At 33.4% G+C, this 11,282-nt stretch overlaps 1 pseudogene; it reads left to right on the top strand.

Moving 5' to 3' along the window:
• Positions 1–9,720: 9,720 nt before the first annotated feature.
• LOC113177436 (olfactory receptor 6C2-like) lies at positions 9,721–10,656 on the top strand (annotated as a pseudogene).
• The last annotated feature ends 626 nt before the right edge of the window (positions 10,657–11,282 follow it).

The raw sequence follows: 11,282 nt of genomic DNA, 5'->3' as shown, positions 1-11,282 counted from the left end.
TTTATGTACACCCATGACAGTTTAGAAATTATAGAGACCGGATTGCAAGTATACTTGATTGACTATTATACCATACTTCCAACAACACAATTGCTGCCAGTCCAACTGCTCACTACATAAGTGCCAATACTCAGGAAATGAGAGTTGGTGGGAGGCTGGCTAGGGGCTATTCCCATCTCTGAATAAAGAATGGCTGCTATCCCAATCATGCCTCACATCTTCATTCAGCTGCTAGAGCCCTGAACCTCTTAACCTTGTTGAGCCTCAGCACAACAAATGAGAAAGACAGTGGCGGTGGGGGATGGGGAGGGAAATTATCCCATAAAAACATGAAACAAATTGGATCAGGTGGATGGGGATATTGTTCCAAAAACAAGACTATCTTAGGGGGCTCTAAATTATGACAATGAAGAAACATTCCCATAAGGATTATTATTAGAGAGAAATTTGAATATGGAATATAATTTTTTCAATTGCATTATTTAATACACAGGGATATGAAACTGTTCAGTAAATATTCATTGAAAGGTAACACCTCATTTTACTTAAAATGAAGGCTAATTGGTTATTATTTGGAAGAGATCACTCTTTGCTTTAAGTAGGGAGATTTATATAGAGTTTTCACAAAAATTAAAATATTTTATTAATATGTCTATTATTAATAAAATATTAATACAATATATGCTATTGGTTCCAACTTGTTACACCAGCCTTGTTACTGTCTTATAAAACTATGTTTTATATATTTATAATCTTGGACTCCTTTTCTATGAGAAAAAATACTGGAAATTAAAGGAAAAATTGCATAGAAAGTCAAGCTTTAAAAAAGAACTGAAATTGGTACTTTGAATAAAGAAGTCTTCATGGACTTCAGTATTTTGAATAGTTCCTTTGGTACCCTTAGGATTTCATACTGTGGGTCCTGTGTTATAGTAATAGAACAAGGCTGAGGATGAGTGAGAAGAGAGCATGTCTTTCATAATGTGGGAAAAGAACAATTGTGAAGACAAATTAAGAAAGAAGATCAGTCAACCACAACTGAATCCTTATGCATTTTTAAAAAGAGAAAATAGAGAGGTAGAATATCCAGAAGTTGTATAGTGACTTCTCTCCTTGAACATAATATGCATAGTAAGGTAGTAGGTAATTCAAACATGAAGAGACAGTGTTGATTTTTTTAATTTCTGGGGAGCAGGAGGGAATATGTTTTATGTTTTTATGAGATATTCTCTCTCTGTCTCTCTCACTCTCTCTCTCTCATCTGTTGTGCTGAGGCTCAGGCCCAGGAAGCAGGATTCAGGGGTTCATGGCTCTAGCAGTTAAAAGAAGCTGTGAGGCATGCTTGGGATAGTAGCTTTCTTTATTCAGAGGTGGCAATACCAGCTAGCCAGCCTCCCAAGCCATTTCCAGAGCACTTTTTACATGTGGGCCAGGCAAAGAAAAAGCTCAATGCTAACAGGTTATGTAAGTGAGCACATGATCACAAGAAGATATTTATGACTTTGAGTACATACATGGAATTAGAATTTGTATGACTTTGACTACACACTGAAAACACAGCCCTCCACAAGTTTGGTAAGGGAGCCAGGCTACAGCCATTTTGAGCTTCTCCCTATCTCTCCACTCTCTCTTTTTCTCTTTCCACCAGAGATCTAAAAACATGAGCAATCTACCTGAAGTCCTTTCTTCATTTGATTGCCATGATAACCAGTCACCCGGTATTCCTCCCACCCACCTCTCTATGTGCTTTTCCTACTTCTTTTCTCATTTCTCCTTATTCTGATTTTGCATATTACATTGGATCTTTGGATTCAAACTCTTGTCTTCTTATACTTAGTCCCACATGTCCTCATTCTGGATCATGTCTTAAAGCCACTGTAGAGTCTTATAAATTCCCAATTTTAATCTCTAATTCATACCTCTCCATAATACTCCAGACCTGTCTGTATAACAAGCTGTGTAGCTGACTAAACAAATCCAACTGCTCCAAAAGGAACAATTTTTAATAACCAATTTTGTATACTTTTAACTCTCTTCTCACAAGATACTAGAGCCAAACACCTTCATTTTATCCTTAATTTCTTTCTTTAGCACTAGAGTGTATTTTGTTAGAAAATAGTGTTAGATCTTTCTTCAAAATATTTCTGGAATTTAACCACACCTCATCTTTCTCATGCCCCTCTTCTGTTTATTACCCCTCTTCTTTTTTGAAAATTTAAGAAAAAAGTTCAGTAGGCAAAGAGGTTGCTATTGAACTCATATCATAATAAACTAGAATTCTCACTAGGATGAGTGAGAAGAGAGCATGTCTTTCATAATGTGGGAAAAGAACAATTGTGAAGACAAATTAAAAAAGAAGAACAGTCAACCATCATTGAATCCTTATGCATTTTTAAAAAGAGAATATAGAGAGGTAGAATATCAAAGGTATGATAATTATTTTCTTTTTAACCTGAGTTAATATACAGAAAAACATTAGCATTTTAGGTGAGACTTGAAAACATATTACCACAGATTTTTCTTCTTAGAGTTTTGTCTTTCACAACCTCCAAAGAAAATAAGCCTATAGACTTGGTGGAGGTGAAAAAAGGGTGATGTGAAGAAATGAGAAGAGACCAATGAACAAAATGTTGGAAGCCAAAGGAGAAGAGGAGAAGAAATCATGACTATCAGGAATGTGCAGCACATGTGAAAAAATACCATTAAGAGTATATTTAAGAGGTTTCATGAAATATCCCACTAGATCATTAGTTACACTCCCATTGTTTTATTTCAAAAATTTAATCAACTTTTAATATTAATACTAAATACATCTGTCTCTGAGACTTTCTGTACTATATAAAGATGTCAGGGCAAAATTGATCCACATGTAACTTGACTTATACTTCAATTACATCTAATAAAAATTTAGTGTCTTCGTCCATTTCTGCTACTAGAACAAAATACCTGAGACTGGATAATTTACAGTGAGCACAAGTTTATCTTCTCACATTTCTAAAAGCAAAGAATTCTAAGACCAAGGTGCCAGCAGTTTCAGTTGTAGAGTGAAGCCTGCTTTCTTCTTCATCCAGGCACCTTGTGACTGCATCTTTTAGAGGGGAGGAATGTCAGCTCCTCACATGGCAGAAAGGGGAAAGTGAGAGAACCAAACTATTTTTCTGTGTTTTTTTTTTATTTATATACTGCAACAAAATATTTATATCTAAAAAGAATTTTGTACATTAAATGTTACTAAAAAGTATATAAATAAGGAACTATTATGAAATATTAAAGGTTCAGATGAAAAGACCAATTTCTAGAATTTGTATTTATAGTTATTAAATTAAAAAATATATATTTTTATTTTTTATTAACACATTAATTGTACAAATTAAGGAGGTTTTGTGTAATATTTGAATGATGTATAGAGTATGCACTAATCATATCCAACCTCCTTTTATCTGCCCTTCCATCCACCCTTCCAATTTTCACTAATCACTATTCTACATTCAGGTTGACAATTTTTGGCTTCCATGTGTTAAAACATGTAATTGTTTTCCTGTGTCTGGCTTTTTTCACTTAACATAATGCTCATCCATATAGTTTCATTCATTTGGGACTCTATGCCTTCCTCTATCCCAATAATTAGTAAATTTGGTTTCTTTATGTTATCCCATAATTCTTCAATGTTCTGTTCATGGTTTCTTACCATCTTTACTGTGGAACTTTATTTTCAAATTATATATTTTGTCTTTATTGTCTGAGGTTCTGTCTTCCAAGTGGTCTAATCTGTTGGTGATGCTTTCTACTGAGTTTTTAATTTGGTTTATTGTTACCTTCATTTCAAGAATTTCTGTTGTTGTTTTTTTTCAGAACCTCTATCTCCTTATTGAAGTAATCTTTTGTTTCCTGTATTTGCTTATCTAGCTGTTTAAAGAAATGACATTTTGTTGCCTGTATTTGCTCTTATATCATCCTTTAATTCACAGAATATTTTATTTATGTACATCCTGAACTCCTTCCCTGACATTTCTTCTGCTGTGTTGGCCATGGATTGTAATAATGTGGTGTCTTGTTTTGTTTGGGGCACTTTATTCCCTTGTTTTTTCATATTCATATATCTTCCTTTCTAGCACTGCAGATCCAAGCTGGTAGAGTTTTTACCCTATGGGCTTATTGTGTCCCTGCAGGGTTACAATACCTATCCTTTAAGGGGGAGAACAATTTTAGCAGATCCCAATACAAACAATATACAGTTTTAAACCAAATAGTTTCTATTAAGAGATTTATGGTATTTTCACATTATACAGAAATGGTGAGCTAAGCAGTGTGTTCAGAGATGCAACTCTGTGGCGTGCAGTGTTGTGGCTGGTGGCTGTCTCCAGAATCTGTCCTGTGTCCCCAGCTGCAGGCTACCATGTATAAGGGACTATGGCAGTGGTTGCAATATCCCAAGATGGAGGTGACTGGGCGTGCCCCACATTGGCAGATCAGATAGGGGTCCATTTGGGAGTGGTGGCTGGAGATTCTGTGTGTGGGGAGCAGCCAGGTATCTTGCAAGGGACTGGTGTCTGGATCCTGGGTGGGCAAGCAGCTGGGAATCCTGTGCTGACCCCCACTTTCAACACTCTTATTTCACACAGTAATGAAGTCTTAGAGCAATTAGGCAAGAAAAACAAAGCGCATCCAAATTAGGAAGGAGAAAATTAGATTGTCCCTGTTGGCAGATGATATGATCTTATGTAGAGAAAACCAAAATACTTTACTAAAAAACGTACTTAGGCTGAGAAGCAAATTTAGTAAATTTTCAGGATAAAAAATTAACATACAAAAATTAGCATATCTAAAATCTAACAACTTAGTTGAAAAAGAAATCAAATAATCCTATTCACAATAATTATTAAAAATATAAAGTAGTTGGGCTGGGGATGTGGCTCAAGCAGTAGCGTGCTCACCTGGCATGTGCGGGGTGCTGGGTTCAATCCTCAGCACCACATAAAAATAAAATAAAGATGTTGTGTCCACCTAAAACTAAAAAATAAATATTAAAAATTCTCTCTCAAAAAATATAAAGTAACAATGGAAGCAAAATATCTCTTTAATGAAAACCATAAAACAAGAATGAAATAAAATGAGAAGGACCCAAAACTGGAAGAATATTTTATGTTTATGGATTTGAAGAATGAATATTGTTAAAATGCAGTGCTATCCAAATAATTTACAGATTCAGTGCAGTCCCGATAAAAGGAAAAAATACCAAAGATATCTTCACATAACTAGGGGGAAATATCCTAAAATTTATATGGAAGCAGAAAAGATATCAAATAGGCAAAGCAATCTTGGGCAAAAGGAGCAAAACTGGAGCCCACAACTAATTTCAAAACATAATACAAAGCTATAGAGACCAAAAAAAAAAATAGTCTGGTTCTATAATTAAAGTACCACTGTGTTGCACAGACCAATGCAACAGAATAGAGAGCATAGAAATAAATCTACACATACATAGCCAACTATTTTTCATCAAAATTTCCAAGAATACACAATGGGTAAAGGACAATCTTTTCAACAAGTACTGGTAGGAAAAACATTATCCACATGCAGAACAATAAAACTAGATCCCATCTCTCCAGCTATATACAAATATAAACTCAAAAGGGATTTAAGAGTTAAATGTCAGACTCCAAATTTTGAAACTATTAGAAGACTACTAGAGGACTAGAAATACTTTAGGATATTGGTTTAGGCAGAGTCTTTTGGATAATACATAGAGAACAGGAAACAGAAAAAAAATAAACAAATGGGATTATATCAAACAAAAAATCCTCTGTACTGCAAACAATCAATCAACAGAAGTAAGTAAACCTGCAGAATGGGAAAAAAAAATTTTCAAACTATTCATTCAACATGGGATTAACAACAAAAATATACAAGGAACACAACTCCTGAATAGTAAAAATGCAATTTTAAAGTGAGCAAATGGTCTGAATAGAGATGTCTCAGAAAGAAGACCTACAAATGGCTAATAAGTTTATGGAAATTCAATCAACCTCAATAATCAACAGGGAAATGAAATAAAACCACAATGAGATCCCATTGCATCCCATATAGAATGGCTATTAACCTCAAGGCAAAAAAATGACAAAAACTCGTGAGGATGCAGAGAAAAAAAAAAACTCTCATACACTGTTGATGGAAATGTTACTATATCCATTATGGAAACCAATGGAAGTTCCTCAGAAAACTGTATAACTACCACATGATCCAGGAATCCCACTACTAGATTATTTCCTTTGGGAAAGGAAATAAGTATGTGGAAGAAATATCTGCACTCCTGTGTCTACTGCAGCATTGTTCACAATAGCCAAGATATGGAATCACCCCAGGTTTCCATGAGCAGATACAAGGATAAAGAAAGTGTTTGCACACTCACACCCACATACACACGTTTACATAATTGAATACTAACTCAGCCATAAAAATATTGAAAACCAGGAACAGAAAGACAAATGCTGCATGATCTCACTCATATATAGAATGTAATAATAATAATAATAATAATTTCATATAAACAATGAATAGAATAGTGGTAATTGAGGGCTAGGAGCAGTAGGGTAAAAGAAGAGTAGAGAGAGGTTGGTGATTGAAGTCCAAAATATAATTAGAAAGGAGAACAAGTTCTACTGTTCTGAAGCACAGTAGGTTGACTATAGTTGACAATAAGTTATTGTATATACAAAATAACTAGAAGAAAAAATTTTAAATGTCATGAAGATAAAGAGATTATTAATGTTTGAGATGATGGACATGGTGATTACTCTAATTTGATCATTATACATTATATACATGTATCAAAATATCACACTATAGTCCACAATATATACAATTATATGTCAACTAAAATAATTTTTAAAATAAAATAATTAACTGCAATAAATAATTTATATAATATTACATATATATTAATTTGGAGTACATTTAAAAGTTTAAGAACATTTGGCATTATGTTATCAAATTATAAAAATTAGGTTGTTAATGTTTATTTTAAAATCACACTTATAAATATATTGATATATTTGTAGAAAAACTAGAATTATAAATAGCATGGGTTATATAATTTTATATATTTTCCCTGCCTAATTTATATTTCCCAACTATAATTTATAATTTATGTAAAAAACCTTTAATGAGAAATGTGGTTTCTTATGATCCTTCCTCAGCTTATGTAAAGTGAAAATTTTTTAAAAGGAGCTAAAGTTGTGTTTTATTTCATAATCAGATTCTTCTTTTGTTCTGCTGGCTTTTATCCACAGCTGCATCCTCCTTTCTCTAAGGACACTGTCTCCAAGATTAGCATACTTTTGTTTATAACCTCAAAGTATGCTAATGAAGATTCATTAGTAACTATTTGTAGGTCACCAGGGACCCTGTTTTTCATTTAGTTGCATTTTTTTTTTTTCAAACAGAGCAAATGTTAAGCTAGATACAGCAAATGTGCCCATTGTCCTCAGAAGTCAGAATAGCAAGTATCCTAAGGTGCAGATTCCTAATATTCCACTGTCTTCATATTAAGATGTTTTCTTTATTTCTTTTATTTTAAAGGTATAAAACAGTGCAAGTCCATGGAATTGATTGAAGATACTCTGAGATATTTGTGCAACTTAGAGTTGGCATGAATTTGACAGTGGATTCATAAGCAAATGTGACAAGAATTTCTTATGAAAATCATCTGAATTGCCTCCTCCAGTTTAGAAATTCTAAGATTTTGTGTATTTCAACGACCAATAGAAACTATGACAGTTAAAATAGTAAGTGTAATAGTTTCTCATTTTAATTTAATTATATTTACTTTCATGAAATTTAAATTTTATTATTGCTGGGAGAGAATTTATCTATCTCTTAAAAAGAAAAAATGTGAGTGATAACTTTTATATTTAGTAAAGCATACTTTTTTATTTATACAATCTGCTTTCCTGGGATTTGTAAAATGACACTGTTGGGAGATGCTAATGCATTTAAATTTGATATTTAAATGTGAAAATTTGATTGTTACTCAGAAGTATATTACTTATATTATCAACCACACATGAAAAACTAAGGTATGTGTACATATAACAACCCCAGCCCCTCAAAAGAATGACAAACTGCAGACATTGCATCACCTCTTTAGAGATCTATGTCCTCATTTCAAATTTCCACTTTGAAAACAGAATAAACAAAAACATTGTCATTTAGAGGATGAGCAATATCCAATGGTGATAGGGCTGATTAAGTTTACTCAGTGATCACTGTTACCTGAGAGATCAGAGGGGCAACTGGAGGTAGGAATTATACCTGAATATTTGGCAAATAAAGGCAGTTTCTCTATTATGAGTTGTGAAGGTAATAAACAAAAGCAGAAAAGTTGATCTCTTAAAATCAAAAGTAAATAAGAAATTTAACAGTAGTTCAAAGTCACAGACAATTTAAGTGAGCAAAGTTAATGTCAAAACTTTTAATTAAAAGTCCAGATAGGAAGGAAAATAGCTTTTAAGGCATCTAATTGAAAAACATACAATAGATGAATTCATTTAGGAACATTTGTTAGACGATTGAAAATGTGGATAGAGCGGTGTAAATTGTGAGGGCTGTGATGATGTAAAAGACACATGCAGCCTGATCCTCCCCCACCAAGTTAGTATTCTTTCTTAAGTGTCAACATAGTAGCACATACTGTTTTCTATGAGAACACAGTGAGTACACTCATCAGACTTGCAGAGAATTTTCCAGAGAGCTTGAAATGAAGTTTAAACCAATGAGTAAATAGTAATTACTCAGGTGACTTGAGGACGGAAAACTCTTGTTCTGTGAGAAGTATTTACCAAAAAACTATCACATGGAATGTGTTCAAAACATGTAGTCTATTGTGTCAGGTTGCAACTGACAATAAGAAAGAGTCTCTAAAATGTGATATTCAAAACATAAGACTTGATGAAAATACAGATGATATTTGAGTATGGTGAAAAGTGTAGAGTGATAAAGAAAATATTAATTGACTTTGATATGTTTTTTCAATGAAACAACCCAAAATTTTCAAGCAGAGGCCCTCATTACCTTAAAACTAGAAGAAGAGACATTAATTCTAACTGAATATGCAACTACCCCTCCAAATTTGATTAATGTTGCTTATTCTGATTTCATAAATTCATTTTTAAGTCAGATAATTTTCCATGTTCTTTTTTCCATGTTTTTGTTCTAGGTTAAGATTGGTCTCCATAAGCCAAAAATAAAATAGGATATGCATGTGAGTGATGTGCACATCTATACATGTACAGTTAGGAGGTTTTCTGGAGAAAACTACACATGTGCAATAAGCAAAAATAGAAACGAAATTTTTTAATCATAAAGCCAGAATAAATCATTAAACTAGAATGGAGACCTCAAGTGACTACAATGTACATAAGTAATCCCAAGTTTCCTGGCATATACTAGCACTTAAAAAGGAACATTTCAAGCAAATGCATTAAACAGAATTGTTAAGAGTCAAAGGATATCTTTTCTCCCAGTGAAATGACAGAACCATAGGAGTGCAAAGTAACCTTTACAGAGTATGCCCTTAATTGAATGTAATAAATGTTAAAATGTAATAATTATTAAAACTATTTGTGAATAAGAAAAACCTGAACGGTACAGTTAAAACTAATAAATAATCCATAACAAAGTTTCTCTGTTACATGCAGATTTAATAGAAGCCAGAAATCAACAATGAGGAACAATACTGTAACAGTTTTCATTCTACTGGGACTGACAGATGACCCACAACTGCAGGTTCTGATTTTTATCTTTCTGTTTCTCACCTACGTGCTGAGCATAACTGGGAATCTGACTATCATCTTCCTTATCTTAGTGGATTCTCACCTTAAAATAGCCATGTACTATTTCCTACAAAATTTTGCTTTCTTGGAGATCTCATTCACATCTGTATGTATTCCCAGATACTTATATAACATAGTAACAGGTGACAAGATGATTACCTACAATGCCTGTGTCAGCCAAGTATTTTTTACTGACCTCTTTGGTGTAACTGAATTTTTTCTCCTGGCTGCCATGTCCTATGATCGCTATGTGGCCATCTGCAAGCCCCTGCATTATGTGACTATCATGAGGAGCAGAATCTGCAAGAGAATTCTCTTTTGTTGTTGGGTAGCTGGTCTGTTTCTTTAAATTCCCACACTCAGCCTAGGCCTAAATATGGAGTTTTGTGATTCTAATATCATCGATCATTTTGTTTGTGATGCATCTCCCCTCCTGAAAATCTCTTGCTCAAATACTAGGTTCATGGAACAGACCATTATCATCTCTGCTGTACTGACCCTCATTATGACACTCATGTGTGTAGTTCTGTCCTACATTTACATCATCAAGAAAATTTTAAGATTCCCTTCTGCCAAGCAAAAGAAAAAAGCCTTTTCTACCTGTTCTTCCCACATGATTGTGGTTTCCCTCACCTATGGCAGCTGCATCTTCATCTACATTAAACCTTCAGCAAAGGACTCAGTGGCCATTAATAAGAGGGTGACTGTCCTCACTACTTCCATCGCTCCCATGCTGAACCCCTTCATTTACACACTAAGGAACAAACAAGTAAAAAAGGCCTTCAAGGACTCTGTCAAAATAATTGTAATATTTTCCAAGAAATAAGGGAACATAAAGTTAGTATTTGGTGAATTTCCCAAACTCCCCTGGCAAGTTAACTTTTTCAAAATGCTTTCGCTTGCTTGTTCTCATCCAGTGGCATCTTCTCCACAGCCTCTTTTAAAATCACATCATTCCATAATAAGCATGTTAATAGTTTTTAAAAATTTTAAATCCTTGCTTCAGTTTCCAATTAAGAATACCAAAAGAGAAAATACAACAAAATAAGATAAACTTCTAATCAATTTTTACATTTTCAGGGATTACAGAACAAATTATTTTCACTATTGTTTCTTCCAATCTTAAACTTTCAAATGATTCATTCATTAATTCACCTAATAAATATATATTGGGTACTTTCTTTAGGGTAGATAGGGTTTTAGGTTCTGAAAAAGAACGACAAAACAATGTCAAAAAAACAAAAAACAAAAAAACTCCTCCAATGCACTCTCGGAGTAAAAAAAAAAAAGAAAAAGAAAATAAACAGAACAAACAAGCTAAGTGATCATCACCTAAAGAATGCATAAAGAAAATGTGGTATATATACACATTGGAATACTTCTCAACCATAAAATAAGATGGAATTCTGTGATTTTTCAAGAACATAGATGGAAGTGGAAATCACTACATTA

The sequence above is a fragment of the Urocitellus parryii genome, chromosome 5, assembly GCF_045843805.1.
Source record: "Urocitellus parryii isolate mUroPar1 chromosome 5, mUroPar1.hap1, whole genome shotgun sequence".
Lineage (NCBI taxonomy): Eukaryota > Metazoa > Chordata > Mammalia > Rodentia > Sciuridae > Urocitellus > Urocitellus parryii.
The sequence above is the reverse complement of the archived record's forward strand: the minus strand, read 5'-3'. Positions and strand labels throughout refer to the sequence as shown.